Here is a 9,870-nt window from a genome sequence, read left to right as displayed (position 1 = left end):
AGGGGGGAAGTGAAGAGGGAGGGGAAGGGGGAGGAAAGGGAGGAGAAGAAGAGGGAGAGGGGGAGAGGAAGGGGACGGGGGAGGAGAGGGACTGCGCTCTTCCAAGCCGCACGCTGGACTCCCCGGATTAAAATTCCAGGGAAAACGTCCCATTGAGATGTGTACGTGACTTTTTCCTTCTCAGCACCGTTAACTTCGCCGCAAATGGAGGGAAAACAAACAATAAAACCCCCTAGGTCTTTAGTAAAGTAGGAAATGGAAGAAGCGCGAGGGGTGGTGGGGCACCGGCGGCAGAGTTCAAGTTCTTTGAGCTTTGGTAATTCTATCAAATTCTAAGCGATTGTAACTTCTAATCAAGGACTGCATAGGTCACACGTAACTCTGAAGAAAGCGCTTCTTGTGTCGTAGTGCCCGGCTAGCTCAGTCGGTAGAGCATGAGACTCTTAATCTCAGGGTCGTGGGTTCGAGCCCCACGTTGGGCGCAGGTGGAAGACTTTTGATTTCATATGACGACCAGTGGTTTTAACCGAAGATGTGATTGTCCTTTCCTGAAGCTCTCTGCGTAAAAATTCTGGTAACTTAAATAGGGCCGCTTTTCAATCTTCTTGTCTGCATCTATTGGTCAATCCGTTAACTCGTTACGAGGTCCTTGTAGCCCCTTTTTCTTTTTTAAAATCAAACCCAGGGTCTTGAGAATGCCTTGCAAGAGCTCTACCGCCTAATTACACTCTCCAGTCCTTATTTAAACCATATTAAGTGTTCAATTTTGTGGCATTAAATACATTCACATTGCTGAGCCCCATCACTGTCGTCCATCTCAGACCTGTAGATCTTTATCGTATCTTCCCTCAGAAACAGTGCTTATCAAAGGCGAACTCTTTGCCCAGCCCCTGCAACCAACAATTGTCCCTGTGAATTTGATACTCTTCCTATCGCAATCAAATTCACAGAGACAATATGTATAGTGGGGGGGAGGGGGGGTACTTTTTGAGGCAGTTTTGTGTAGCTCAGGTTGGCCTAGAAGTCATTATGTAGTCAAGGGTGAACTTGAACTTTTGAATTGAACTTCAGATTCTCCTACCTCCACCTCCCTACTGCTGGGATTACAGGCAGTAGCCACCCTGCCAGACTCATTTATTCTTTTTAACTGTTTTATGTCACTGAACAGAACACTTTCCAGATTCACCCATGTTGTAGAAGCATTAAAATTTCCTTCCATTAAAGGCCAAATAACATTCCATTACATGTGTGTATATACCAAAGTTTCTCGGTTCATACATCTGCTTATGGGTACTTGAGTTCACCTTCTGTCCTTCCTGAATGCTGCTTTGAACATGGGATACACTTTGAATTCTTTCTCTCATTCCTCTTGGATTTACAAGTGGAATTGTTCTATCACATGGTATTTCTTTGCTAAATTTTTGACAAATCACTTTTCCACAGGTACTGCATCACAAAATGAGTTTTTCTACATACCTTTGGCCTAGAAAATATACTATAAAAATATTCAGTGAGAACTAGGTGTGGTGGTACACACCTGTAATCCCAGCCATCTGGAGACTGGGTCTAAACAAAAAGCTGGTCTTAGAGGCAAACCTGTAATTCTGGCATTTGAGATATGGAAGCAGGAGGAATAAGGATTCAAGGCCATCCTTGACTGCACAGCAAATTCAAGGCTAACCTAGACTACACGAGACTCTGCCTCAGAAAAAAACAAACCAAACCAGAAAACTTACACCTTGCAGAATTTGGCCCTGTGTTTTGTCCAGACTTTCCACAGCCCCATTTTGCCTCATACTCTGAATCCCATTTCACTCATCTCCCCAGTGCCACCTTTTCTGAGAAATCCCAGCACATAGGAGGCAGAGGCAGGCAGATCTCTGTGAGTTTGAGACCAATCTGGTCTACATATCAAGCTCCAGGCCAGCTGGGGGCTACAGGGAGATGGATGTCCTGTCACATCCATTTAAGTCTCCTAGATACAAGGCTGGTGTCAATCACAAGCTGTTGTTTCATAAGAAATATGAATTTTGGGCAAGGAAGAAACCAATATGTCAACTAGAGCAATCTAATCCTACATCAGGAAGTATGGCCAGAAAGATGACCCGGGATAACCTGCTCCTCCATTCAGTGCCATGCAGGACCAGCTGGATTGAAATCATTGGATATTTTTGGAAACCATCCTAGCTTATCACTGTTATTTGAGACAGTATCCAAGGAATGGAGGTTGTAAATATGGGAAACAATACCTACTTTCTTTGTGAAATGTATGATATTAAATTTCTTATGGTTGTAACCATTAAAGCCCAGTTTTTCAAGAGACTGAAGTTTTACTTACAATTTAGCATTGCTTTTCTCTAAAGCTATTGTAGCAATTTTGAAATGGGAACAATCCCTTTCACTGGCACTTTCCTTTCATAAACTGGACCTATCAAATGGAGTTATCTTGAACACCTAAGACACTGGTGATGCTCCCTTAGACATATCAAATTACAAAGATAGCACACACCTTCAATTCCAACACTTGGGAGGCAGAGGCAGGTGGATCTTTGTGAGTTCAAGGCCAGCCTGATATACATAGTGAGTTCCAGGCCAGCCCCACTACAGGGAGACCATGTCTCAAAAAGACCAGAAAGAGAGAGAGAGAGAGAGAGAGAGAGAGAGAGAGAGAGAGAGAGAGAGAGAGAGAGAAATAATGGCCAGAGGCCAAGAAGATGTCTCAGCGTGTGAAGGGTGAAGGTACCTGCCGCCAAGTCTACTGCTCTAAATTCAATCCCACTCCCATGGTGGAGGAAGAGGGCTGACTCCTGCAGTTTCTCTTTGGACCTCCACATGTGCTGTGCCACCCTGGACCAGATAAGTAAAATGCAATTGTAAAAAAAGAAATAAGGATCAGAAATCCTGGGTGTATTGTTTATATTGTTTATTTGTAATGCTCCGGCTGAAGCTCTTTACACATTTAGGTGTCTCTACAAACTCTGTGCTGAGGCTGTGTACTCAGTACTCTGGGAGGTCCATAATACTGAAGATCTCATGTCTTCCATTGTTTTCCTAGCTAGGCACAGAGCACAAACAACCGGTTTAGACAAAGTGATCAGAATTCACATTCAAAGAAGTACAGCTATGGCTTTTGCTTTCCCAGCTCCCCTAACCCACCCCACTACGGGCACCCCCAGTCTTCTCTGTGGCTTTGAAACCATCCAGCTGCTTTTTCAGAGGCTTCCAACCAGATCTTAGGATGGTGGCAGCCTCCTTGTTTTCCTGGGCTCATCATCAGGTCTTCTGATCTTGCCTTTCTTGGCCCCTCCCTCTGACACTATCCTCTGGTTACTTGCCACTTGATCAAATCACCCCTGTAAACTTTCTTATTGGCCTTATCTCTCTCTCTCTCTCTCTCTCTCTCTCTCTCTCTCTGACATGATCTCTATACCAGTTTACTTGTTTGTTTGCAAATGGCCTATCAAAGGGTGAATTTCAGAGAAGGACCTGCCTTCCATTCACTGCAATAAAAGGGAAGGATCAGATGACACTTCTTTTAATAGTGGCATCAAACAGGTTCCTGAAAAGAATGTGATGGATGGATATTTGCCTAACACCCAGAATGGTGCTACATCCACAGTAAGGGCTCAATCTCTGGGATTTGTAGCTATTAATATTATTCTCTAATTTCAAAAGGCTACAGAATAACAGATCAACCAGTGAAAGGGAGATGGCCCATTAGATCAGCGAGGGCTGCAGACAGTGAGGTGGAAGGGGAGGGAAGGAGAGATGAAAGGAAGAGTGGATGATTGAAAATGGTTGAAGCTGAGTGATGCATCCTCTGGGTTTTTCTCCACTTTAAGTTTTTGTTGTTGTTTAATATTTCACCGCCATCTGTTATTTTATGTGTGTGAGTGTATTGCCTACAAATGTGTAAGTGCACCTATGTGTGCAAGGCCCACGGAGGTCAGAAGAGGGCTTCGGATCCCCTGGAACTGGAGTTATGGACAGTCATTAGCTCCCATGTAGGTACTAGGAACTGAACCTGGTCCTCTTCAAGAGCAACCAGTGCTTCCAACTGCTAAACCATCTCTCCAGCCCCCACTTTAAATTTTCTAATAAAAAGTTTTAATAATAAAGCAAAAGAGAAAATGAATGCTTTTGAGTGAGAGCTTAAAAATCTAAGTAGACAATTTTGTATACAAATATTATTGAGGTTTATTTGAAAAAAAAAACTATAATGATAAACAAGAGCACATGAGCCTTTGAGTTCAAGACCAGCCTGCACAACATAGTAAAACCCAATGTTAAACTTGATAGATGATAGATTAGATAGATAGATTATAGGTAGATAGATAGATAGATAGATGATAGATAGATAGATGATAGATAGACAGACAGATAGATGTACAACTGAACCTGCAAATGCGTAACAGGGTTTTGTTGATATTTTGCAGTTCTGAAGGTCAAACTCAGGGACTCACACATGCTAAATCAGCACTAGTCTACCATTATGTCATCAGCTCCTGGAGTTGTAATTAAATAGAAATTTCCATGTGAATTCAGGTCCTTTAAACTGCTTCTCAAGGGTAATTCCAAGTGGAGAAGCAGAGATCAAGCCTCAACTCCACTGGCTGCTCTGATTTGATCCTGTTACCCTTTGATGAAAAATAAGTTCAACCTCTTAAACATTCTCCTGCAAGTGACAGAGAAGGCTGAAAAGTCAAAGGGGCCAGTGTGCGAGGTCCTGCTGACAAGCCCCTGCAATTTAAGCACCAAGGAGAGATTTTTGTTTGGTTTAGAACAATGTGGTTACTTAGATTGACTTGAATTTGCAGTGACCCTCCCACTTCTGCCTTCCTCCTGCTGGGATCACAGGCAAACTCCACCACACCCAGCTAAAAAGAGTTAGCTGAGCAATTAGTTAATTAAAGCAGATGAGTGCCTTCCTCCCCTGGAGCCACTGCCTGTCTTGGGAGTTCTTTCTCACTTTTCCTTAATAAATCTGTTTGCTCTGCTTAAAATAAAAGTCTAAAAAGTTGTAATGCCCTAACAACAAGTTCACGTTGTGTCATCCAAAAGAAAAATGGCACAAACAGACACCTCCCTGTGCATGTTTTTGGGCATTCCCTCTGATTGATTGGGGTTAACTGTAGCTATGAATTTATTTACTGTCTCTACAAGGAAAACCAGTTAGAACTGCCTTTTGTCAGCTGAGGTGTCACTAGATAGTTGATAAATGGCTGAGTGATGGGTCTTAGGATCGCCTGGTTCCAGGATTGGCCAAGGAGATCAAATAGAGCTGAAAATACCCTGGCTGTTCAGAGCCCCAGGTAGGGGCATGGATGGATTCACTTCAAATAAGTCTAATATATGAAAAAATACAAAGGAAGAAATAGTGTAAGCCCATGAACTTTGAGACAACTCTCCAAATTCTCTGCACTGTTAGCCTCTCTGGGTTTTTAAGTTTCTTAGTGGCTCCTGGACTTATCAATCTGTAGATTCTGGGACAGTGAATGCCTAAGAGCAATAGTTTAGCATCCAGCACATTGTTGCTGTTTCCAGAGGTGAACCAACCGGGCGGCCTAACCAGTTTTGCTACCACTGGGTTGTTTTTGAGCATCCTTTGCCTGTACATCGTGTGTGTGTGTGTGTGTGTGTGTGTGTGTGTGTGTGTATTTCCATATCTGTATCTTCATTGACTACTTTGGTGTTTTGACTTTCAAATCTGACAGCACTGCTGGGAAGGAAGTTGCCTGGCATGGGTGTAAGCCTGTCCTGCCGGGATCCCCTCTTCCAGGTGTGACAGCATGCTGCGCTGTGGGATCTACTGGCCACCTGACTCTCTCCCCTGGCCGGAGCTCTGTCTGGGGGTCCTGCGGGAACCCGGGCTGCATCCCTGAAGCTGTCCTTGCTTTTCTAAGTGGCTGTTGCAGAGGTCTCCTCTGCAGCCGGCTGCTCAACGCACCTGTCCAGACCTACTGCAGGTAAGGATGGGCGAAGAGCGAGGCGGGCGTCTGGGACATCTCGGAAACAGGTGGCGGAGGAGGCGGTGGGTCCGCTTCGGGGACACAAAGAGCTTAGGGTGTGGCCGGGGGCCGCCCCAGTGGGCACAGGTGGGGGGTGCGGCCTGGGAAGTGAGGCCGAGAGTGGAGCTCTGGCCAGCGGGTGGGGTAGGGTCGCCACCTTCACCTGCACCGCTCGCCACCGATCTGGCCCAGCGGGCTCTTCCCCCGCCTACCCCCGGCGGCACCCCGTCCCTTCCCGGGTCTCTTCTTCCTCTGGCTGCTCCGCTCGGCTCCTCCGGTATAGACGCGCTTCCCGGCGGGCTCCGGCCGACAGCCAAGTGCACTTCCGAGCCCTGCTTCTCGAACCCTGCTTCTTGCGGTCCGATTTCTTCCTGGCTGGGTGGAATTCCTGCCCCCGCTGCTCCGGATCCGCTGGGGCTCGGCGTTCTGTGCGCACAAGCTGCGTCTTGATCCAAACTAGCATGTGGCACCGATGGCAATGGTGGACTGGAAAGGACAGGGGTAGGACGACAGAAGACATGGACACGCAGAGACAGACAGACAGACAGACAGAGGCTCCTACAGCAAATAAATAAATAAAGGTAAAGATCTTATCCATTAGCAGAAACTTTGAGTGGAAGAAGCAAAGAAAGAAAATTATCCACACCATGTTTCCGCCCGGTTTCGAACCGGGGACCTTTCGCGTGTTAGGCGAACGTGATAACCACTACACTACGGAAACTGATGACTGTTAGTGCTTCTGTTTATTTCTAAGAAGAATTACCACTCTAATTCCAGGCCATTTTCAGATGAAACAATGAAATAGTATGGAGATACGAAATAACAGTCCCGCGGTCCCAGAAAAGAGAGAGTAATAAAAAAAAAAAAAAAAAAAAAAAAAAGAAAGAAATGAAATTTGAAATTTGTTCTTTTCGTTCCAAGGAAGAGAGCCAGAGGATTTAAATAGTCTAGTAATTTGTGCTCTATTGACAATTAACAAGCCACATAATTTCTTTTAATATACAAACATGCATTCAAAGTATACAATATTTTGAAATATCATAAAAATGTGAATTAAATATAAGATCAAAAAACATCCAGGCAGGGCGCATGCCTGTAGCCCCAGTGCTTAGGAGCCTGAGTCAAGAGGACTGCCTTGAGTTCCAGGCTAGCCAGGGCTAAGCAAGACCAAGGGGGGGGGGGGGGGAGCGGCGGCCAAGGACCATGAAGTCAAAATGGAAATTTTATTTATTTATTTATTTTTTTGGTCTTTTTGAGACAGGGTCTCCCTGTAGCTCCAGTTGGCCTGGAACTCACTATGTAGACCAGGCTAGCCTTGAACTGATAAGAGATCTGTGTGCTTCTGTCTCCAGATTGCTGGGATTAAAGGCGTACAACACCCACAACCAGTAATTATTTTTATATGTGCTTTCAGAAATAAGTGTATGTTTCCTTTAAATATAAAAAAAATATTAAAATAAGGGGCAAAATTGAAATTAGTGAGCATCAAATTTTAAGTCAATGTTATACAAAGTTGAGAAGTTTTTAAATTTGAAAATTCAAAGATTTTTTTTTTTTATAAAAATGAAAGCCATCAAACCTAGCAGTCAATACAGAGTTGAGATGAGGTTTAGCATATGTTAAAGGTAGATCTGTATGTGCAAATCTGAGAGCACTGTATATTGCTTAATGTTTCAGAATGATTTCCCATCAGCAACACTGATTCCTTTGTACCTGGAGAGAGAGGGTTTGGAACCCAGGGATTCTTGATGTGTCTGTGACCCAGAATCCCCTACCAGGGCATACAGAGGCTAGACTGGTTTGAATCTAGTTCTCTGACTGAGGTCAGCAGTGGCCTCCAGGTGGCCTTACTAGAATACGAAGAATTTAACTCTCCTGATCTCTCCCTGCCTCTGGATCCAGTGGAAGCTTTGCTCCTTTCTTCCTGCGCAACTCAACTTCCTTTACCTGATGACCTTGTCCCTGGACAGTCATAGCTGGACTCACAACATGACCCACACCCTCACTCTGCATCTATGGCCCCAGCAACAACCCATCTCCCAAGACTCGGATCCACATGTTTTGGACAAGTCCTTTTAGAAGTTTCATAGCACCTCAAACCCAACCTGTTCAAGAATGAACTTGTTGCTTTACTACCCTGTTTCTGTCCCCACATCCTGAGTCCCTGGAAGGCTGGGGAGATAAATGTACCCACTTCTCCTTCTCCTGAATGGAAAAGGCATGAGTCTTTAGGAAAGCCCCCCCCCCCGACCCCAGTGCCAGTAATGATGGTTTAAAAAAAAAAAAGACCCTACAAAATTAGAATCTACAAAAGAACCTGCAAGCATTTGTGCACAAAGTTCAAATTCCATAAGGTAACCTTGCTCTGGCTCTTAGATTAGTGTTTTACCATTGCTAATGAACTGGTTGGGAAGGTCAAAACCATGTGCTCTACCAATAACTCTAGAGAAGTCATTTGAACACTATTGAATGGCTGGTTGAGGTTTTAAAAAAGTCACAATAACTATCAGCTATTAGTTTTAGTGGCCAATATACAATGGTTTAGTTCTTTGTCTGTACCTGAAGATAATTTAGTTTGTGTTTTTGAATAAAAAGGCATTTGTAGCTGGGTGTGGTGATGCACCCCTGGAATCCCAGCACTTCGTAGAGGTAGGAGGATCAGGAATTCAAGGTCATCTTCAGCCATATAACAAGGTTGAGGGCATCCTGGGCTATACCTAAGATTGTCTCAAAACACAGAACAAAATATGGCCTTTGTATAATCCTGAACAAAGAAATATGAAGAGGAATCTACAGCATGCTAAACTTCCTATAAAATAGGGTTGTGGTGAAAAAAAATACACATTTTATCCATCATTTCTTCAAAAGCAATGTCAGAAGAATATATCAGGAACAAGTGAGATTGTTGACTCATGTAGGGTGGATGGGCATGGAATAATTTGAAGGGTTAATATATATTTTTCTGTAATATACTGTCCTTTAGAACTTGCCCCAAATAATACCAACCAAGTAGCTGGGGGAAGTAAAACCAAATACAAATAATTTAAAATGCACCTACTTGCTGGATGTGTACACCTTTAATCCCAGCGCTGGGGAGGCAGAGGCAAGTAGATCTCTGTGAGATCAAGGCCAGCTTGGTCTACATAGCGAGCTGAGTTCTGGGCCAGCTGGGGCTACAGGGAGACCCTGTCTCAAAAAGGCTGAGTAATTTTAGAAAATGAATATTGTGTCAACTTTTCCTGGGGGGAGGAACAGACATCTGTTCATCCCAGATAAAGCACCCGTGACACACCAAAGAAATGACTCCACCCACGTCTAGCTTGGTGAGCCAGTTGGTTTAATTAGGGACACTTAGAGAACAAGAGTGAGTTATTTATGGGCTCATGGACAGCTTACCAGTGGCTATATCGCTGAAGAAAATGCTTCTTCCTGCAACCATTAATCCTCAGGGAGGGGCAGGGTCTCCTAAGGCTCTCACCTAGCAACAATTAACCACCAATATATCCTCAGATCGGGTTTTTTGAGCCCCTCTCTCAACAAGAGGGAGGGGTGGGCCTCATAGCTCTCCCTCAATGATGGGACTGTTAATGAAATCAGACTCGTGAGAGTTCAGTCTCACAAGTCTGAGCATTCAAGAGGGCAATGGCTCTTGAATCATGCATCCATCAATCTATCTATCATCTATCATCATCTCATCTATCATCTATCTCTCATCTATCATCAATCTACCATCTATCTATCACCTATCTCTATCGTTTTGTAGTATTAGAGGCTGAACCTGAGGCCTCATATATCAGAGTCAAGCACACAACCACTAGATACATTCCCAGCTCTCTTATTTATTATTTATTTATTATTTATT

General features: G+C 44.1%; 2 non-coding genes across 2 annotated transcripts; one reads left to right on the top strand and one right to left on the bottom strand.

The window, feature by feature from the left end:
* Positions 1–409: 409 nt before the first annotated feature.
* On the top strand, positions 410–482 carry Trnak-cuu. Its single transcript has one exon. It is a non-coding gene; the product is annotated as a tRNA-Lys (tRNA).
* A 6,174-nt stretch (positions 483–6,656) lies between these two features.
* On the bottom strand, positions 6,657–6,729 carry Trnav-aac. The gene has a single exon. It is a non-coding gene; the product is annotated as a tRNA-Val (tRNA).
* Positions 6,730–9,870: the final 3,141 nt, after the last annotated feature.

The sequence above is a fragment of the Nannospalax galili genome, unplaced genomic scaffold (genome assembly GCF_000622305.1).
Source record: "Nannospalax galili isolate Female #2095 unplaced genomic scaffold, S.galili_v1.0 scaffold382, whole genome shotgun sequence".
In the NCBI taxonomy this organism is placed as follows: domain Eukaryota; kingdom Metazoa; phylum Chordata; class Mammalia; order Rodentia; family Spalacidae; genus Nannospalax; species Nannospalax galili.
The sequence above is the reverse complement of the archived record's forward strand: the minus strand, read 5'-3'. Positions and strand labels throughout refer to the sequence as shown.